General features: G+C 48.5%; 1 protein-coding gene across 1 annotated transcript in view; it reads left to right on the top strand.

The window, feature by feature from the left end:
* The first annotated feature begins 441 nt into the window (after window positions 1-441).
* Window positions 442-6000, top strand: part of SPTB (spectrin beta, erythrocytic) — a 128264-nt gene continuing 122705 nt past the window's right edge. The window contains exon 1 of the mRNA XM_065941784.1: window positions 442-568. The gene's annotated coding sequence lies outside the window, so the exon portion shown is untranslated. The remainder of the gene's footprint in view (window positions 569-6000) is intronic.

The raw sequence follows: 6000 nt of genomic DNA, 5'->3' as shown, positions 1-6000 counted from the left end.
GGGACGCGGGGTGGGAAAGGTTGGAGGGCTCGTTTTCCTGGCCAGGCTTGCCGTTCTGGGTGCACGAATTAGGCCGGAGCTGCAGCCAAATCTTTTCCCCGCTGCATGGGGCTCGGGGTAGCGCGCGGTGAGGGGAGGTGAGCGGCGATGGGGGCGCTGCGGACCGCTCCGGCTTCGGGTGGCTCGGACTCGGGCCGTCCTCCGGGAGGCGGAGGCTGGCCGGGGGAGCCGGGCGGAGGCCGGGCAGGTGGCCCGGGGCTCGGAGGCTGATTGGCAGGTGCGGGAGTGGGTGGGGAAGGCGGGGGCTGGGCCTGGCGCTGCGGGAGGCTGCGGCCCCGCCTCTCCGCCCCCGCCGCGGGACTATCTGGTCCCGGCAGCAGCGATGTCCCCAGGCAGGAATGTCCCTCCTCAGATAATGTTATTTATATCTCTGGGCGGGTCCGCGGCTCGGCAGCACCAGGCGCCCGGCGGCCGCTGTGCCAGGAGCCCCGCGCTGCCCTCCTCCCCCTGCGCCGCCGCCGCTGCCGCCCCCGGGCTCGGGGTGGCCGCCGCTACAGCCCCAGCGCAGGTGAGTCCCGGGAGGGCCCGGCGGCCGGAGGGAGCTGGGTGCGGGTGAGGATGCGCGAGACTGGGGCGCGCGGCGCGAGCGCAGAGGAGACGCTGGGCCCAGGGGGCGCGTGACGCACGGCGCCCGGGGGACCGGGTGGGGGCCCAGCGCTGGGTGCCGGCGTAGAGCCCGCGGGAGGCCCTGGCGGCTGCGGCAGAGATCGCCCCGGGCGCGGGAATCCGCGTGGGTTTCGGAGGCGCTTAGCGAGCTGGGCGCTTGCTTTGGAGAGCCGGATCCTGGAGCATCGCCCGGGGGCGCTGGGAGGGCTGTGAGCAGGATGCGTGTTCTGCTCCCGGAGCTGCCTCCCCCAGAACCCTGGCATGGGCACGAGAAGGGTCTGCCTTTAGCCTGTCCGACCTCCCCGCTCCCTTCTCTGCTGGGTTTCTCAGCCCTGGGGCTGCTCAGATTCCCTTCTGGGGAACTTGTCTGCGCGCTGCTGGCAGCTCCGCGCTCAGGCAGGGAGGGAAGGGCAGCGGAGGGGCCCGGGGAACGAAGCGGAGTGGCCGGGTGCAGCCCCAAGGAGAGGAGCTCAGCGTGCCCCAAGCCATCCTCCAAGGACCCTTACCCTTCCACTCCTAAAGAGTTCCACTCCTCCAAGCTGCTACACTCTACAGTCACCTGCCTCACCAGTTTCTCTTTCTCCAACAACTTGGCCCTGAGAAGCAGCAGAAAGTGGGAGAAATTAACAGCGTTAACACAAGCCCCAACTTCCACCAACTCGCCCAGACTTCCAAGGGTGGGGAAGTAGCGGCGGGCTTGAGTACCGTTTCCGTGACAACGAGCCCCAGGTAGGGTTCTTGATTTTCAGCCTATTAATATCCAAACCACTGTTTGCAGTGAGCAATTAGAGGCGCCAGGAGTTACTAATAACACGCTGAAGGAAAATGAAAAGAAGCCATGGTTTAGTTTCTTAGGTGCTTCAGATGCGGGTGGTAGTGGTGGATAATCTAGTGACAGTATTTTTGCACTCAGAACTCCTGTGCCGAGAGTCTAGGCTGTCACTTCTAGGTGGGAGGCAGCCGTGCAAGACCCACAGCGGTGAGTTAGTCACGATCTATATACTTCAGTTCCTAAGGGAAGTGATTCAGGTGGCTCTTGAATGAGAGGAGTCTGCAAATCAAAAATTTTAGGCACCTGTATACTATCTGCTACCTGATTCTTAGTTTCACAGATGGTACCAAATTTTATTCTAGAATTCCCTCTTTGATCATCCTCTGGTCCTATGACCTAGAGCAGGTCATTTCCTATTCCAGTTTCAGACTTTAACTCTTTTGCTAGGAGTCCTGGGTTCCAGAAAGTCTTGGGCAACTCTTTTTTTTTTTTTTTTTTTGTAAATGCAAAATATTTAAGAGTGCTGAGTGCTCAGTATCCAGCACAGCTAGGCTTGCACTTGCCCAAAGGCTGTGGGCTAATTAGAAAAAGGAATATTAAGTTCACATTGACGAAAAGCCCACCAGCCTTGAGACCACCTGACTTCTCAGAGGTGAATCATTTACACAGAACTTTATCAAACCCTGAAGTTAAGTATAGCTGAAAGACATCAGCCCTACACTAAAAAAATGTGGCCTTTAGACACCCCCGCCCCTTAGCTCTTGCTCTTAGCTTTATAGGTGGTCCAGTCACAATGACTGGGGATGAGCCAGTCCTGTTAATCCCAGTTCTCGGAAGACTCAGTCTGCTTGTGGAATTGAAAGCACCCCAAACCTTCCAGGCATCCAGGACGGGCCTGGGTGCACAGGCGTATCAAGTTTTCCTGAGTGGCTTGCTCTGCTGAGAGCTGGAATACCGCCTTTTACTCTGGTCATTGCTTCTTCCAAGTGTTCTGAAGGCGTCTTTTAGCAGAACACCTGCTAGATGGTTAGCTTCAGAGTAGGTAAAGGTTGGCCGGAGGTAGACTCCCACCTGGGACCCTATATAACAAACTAAAAATGACTGTTTTAGGCAAGTTAGCTGTGAATGAAAGTGTTGAACTAAATTAAAAATCTGACAAATCTGCCACAGTTCTGGACATAAGCTGTTTTTAGTAAATAAAAATAATGGACTTTTTTTTCCCCCCATTTTTTACATACCAAACCAATGCCTAACCCGGTACCTGGCTGTGGTGGACACTCAGTTAATCTTTGCTACATGAATGAGAGAATGAGTAAATGAACGCTCAGACTTTTCTTTATATTATCCTACTCAGTTGTCACTCTCCAAGGTAGCTCATATTATCAGCATTATCAGCGAAGAAACAGGTTCAAGGAGATTAAATAGTTTGCCTCATGTCACACAGCTGATGAGTGGTGGGGCTAGGATTCAGACTCAGCTGGTCAACCTTCTTTTTGAGATTTGGCAGTCAGCAGTGGATACAGAAGTACAAGGTGGAAAGAGCTGGTTATAGGGTTGTCTCTTAGCATCACAGTCTTTCACTGTCCAGACCTTCGGTGATACTTCTGCATATATCAGAGAAGCTTTAAAAATATTGCTGAAGGGACGGGCCACCACCCGGACTGTTCCCACCAGTGCTCCCTTCCCCATGACAAGCTGCTGCTGACTTGTCCTCCACGGGAGATCCTCCAACCCTAGCAGGATGAAACTTGCTATTCTGAACCAATCCTGCAAAGCCCCCAAGGTTCACTTTCAAATCACATGGGTTATTTCTCTCACATGGTGGCCACTTTCCGGAAGATCTGTTTTGCAGGAACAAAATAATCATGAATATCAGTCAACGCTTTGAGGAAGAGCAGGTATCAATGTTAAAATAAGCTATTTACATCCTGTTGTAAAATATATATATATATATATATTGCTGAAGGTATTGGAGACTCACTTGCTCAGAGATAGTTAGCCATGCCCATTATGTGCCTGTCATTGTTTCAAGGACAGAATTGTAATTTTGGCAGTAGTCAAAGCATAGATTTTTTTTGAAAACAGATTTTCCTTTCAGTCGTGGACGTGGCCAGGAGGGCTTGATGATGCATGGGGACAGGGTGATAGGACAGAAGATAATTATAAAAAATTCATGAGGCAACGCTGTTGGACTGGGAAGGGACCTTGGAGGTCACTGAGTCTAGCCTTCTTTTTTGTGTAGCTGTTTGCTTAAAGGTGAGACCCAGTGGTAACATACCTGATGATTTATGTACAGTGGTGGTATGGACCTTCCCTGCTTCTTATCATTTTAGCCTGTTTCTTTCCTTTCTCCCTCTCAAGGCCAGTATTGGGTTTATTTCCCGAAGTTCTGCCTAATATTAAGCCACTGCCGTTTTCTTTCCTTTGAGAGAGATTGTGAGAGGGTATATTTTCATGTCCAATACTTCCATCCTAGTAAAATCTTTAAAAGGTATTGGAGATAGGATAGAAGACATGAAGGGGCATTCAACTCTAAACTGCTCCATAACCTCCCCATCGCCTGTTAGGTGTGCAGATGTGTGCGTTTTTGCACAATAGGTATTAATATCTTGAGTTGATACAGATTTTAAGGCAGATAATTACATAGCATTTCTGGAGCAGTGGAGAATGAAAAGATTTTAGAGATTTATTGGGACTGTCAAATACCTGTTTTAATCTAAACCCAGTCGCTAAATTGCTCTTGAAGTATGTTGTTCCAAATTTCAAAATCAAACACAAAATTATGCTCTCTGTTCAAGACCTGAAATAGTAGGAAATGTGACCAGCAGAAAGTTTAGAGTGATATAAAGTACATTTCTTCATAAATTTTAAATTATGACCTGCAGATTAACATTTATCAGTTGACTTGGGAGGATCAAGAATGAAAGTAACTCTGCTATGTGGGCTGATGAGAAATTTAGTTTTGAAATGAGGACTGGCAGGGAAGTTCATGGATACTGGGTGCTGAAATCATATGGATATGACTAGTTGAAAATTACCATGGAAAGAAGTATTTTATCTTAAAAGTAGTTTATATCGACTTAGGTTTTTTGTTTTTTTTTTTTTTTCCAGACAGCTGTTCAGTTACTCCTCTGCTTTAGATAAGAAATCTGGGGAGGAAGAGTAAATGCGATGGTCTGTGTGCCAGAATCGTTATGGAGCATTTGCTGGGTTTATCACAGAGAGGCAGTTTTCGCTCTAACAACCCCAGAGGTGAAGGTTACCTGGTTTCAGAGATGGAGCTGGTGATTGAGGGAAGGTGTGGGAGGCAGTCAGGAGAATTCACTGTCAGGTCTGGCTGCACTCACTGAATTGTCAGCTCCCCTTGGTAAATATTTAGAAAATGTCATAGCGTGTTTCCCTTTGTTGCTGTGTTTATTTCTTAACTCACAAGCCCCGCACTCCACCTTCTTCCATTTTCATCCAGCCTTAGCTGACTATCAAACCACCAGGGGATTCCGAGCCTTCCAGCTCACAGTCTTAGAGGGGGTCATAGGCAGAAAATGCCTCCTCAGTGGATTGCTATCTAGCTAGCTTATGACATTCCCAGGCCTCCTTTTCATCTTTCTTTTGCCTTTTCCTGGTAACTAGAGATATTACAAAGCTGTCATGTCTTCCTACCTCAGCGAGGCCTTTTCAGGCTTTGTCATTATGTTTAATTTCTACATTATACCTGTGCAGACCTGGCCAAGGGTATAATTACAAGGGCAATTAAAACCCAGACACGTATCATGTTAGCAGTGGGGGCAAAAGTGGGGCTTCCTTTCTTCTCTTCATTTGAATGCTATAAATTTAGCAACTGAAAAGGTACAGGGCTTAAAAAAAAGAAAAAAAAAAAAAAGACTTTGTGATGAACTGGGCTCAGATCATCCAGGATATTTATGAAAAGAATAACAGGGCACCTTGACAGCTAAAGAACAATAATTGCTTTGAATTATGTTCAGCTCAAGAGTTTCCTCCATCATGAAAAGGAGAAACTTGGATCATCCTGAAAATAGGTTGAAAATCATTTCCATTTATACCAGATGTAAATGTGGGTGTGGCTCACTTGAGAATTCAAAGCACCTCAAAATGAAGCATACCTTGAAGACATAACTTACTGGAAAGAGACTTCTAGCCTCATTCTGTCCCTCTGCTCACTTTCGGCCTATTCCCAGCAGCCCCTTTGTTGTTAAGTTGCTCAGTCGTGTCTGACTCTTTTTCGACCCCATGGACTGCAGCACACCGGCTTCCCTGTCCTTTACCATCTCCTGGAGCTTGCTCAAGCTCATGTCCATTGATTTGGTGATGTCATCCGACTGTCTCATCCTCTGTCATCCTCTTCTCCTCCAGCCTTCAATCTTTCCCAGCATCAGGGTCTTTTTTTTTTTTTTTAAATTGAAGGATAATTGCTTTACAGAATTTTGTGGTTTTCGGTAAGACATCAACAAGAATCAGCCATAGGTACACCTATGTCCCCTCCCTCCCATCTCCCTCCCCGTCATCAGGGTCTCTTTTCAATGAGTTAGTGCTTCCCATCAGGT

Source organism: Muntiacus reevesi, chromosome 7, assembly GCF_963930625.1.
Source record: "Muntiacus reevesi chromosome 7, mMunRee1.1, whole genome shotgun sequence".
NCBI lineage: Eukaryota > Metazoa > Chordata > Mammalia > Artiodactyla > Cervidae > Muntiacus > Muntiacus reevesi.
This window is presented reverse-complemented; position numbering and strand designations above follow the sequence as displayed.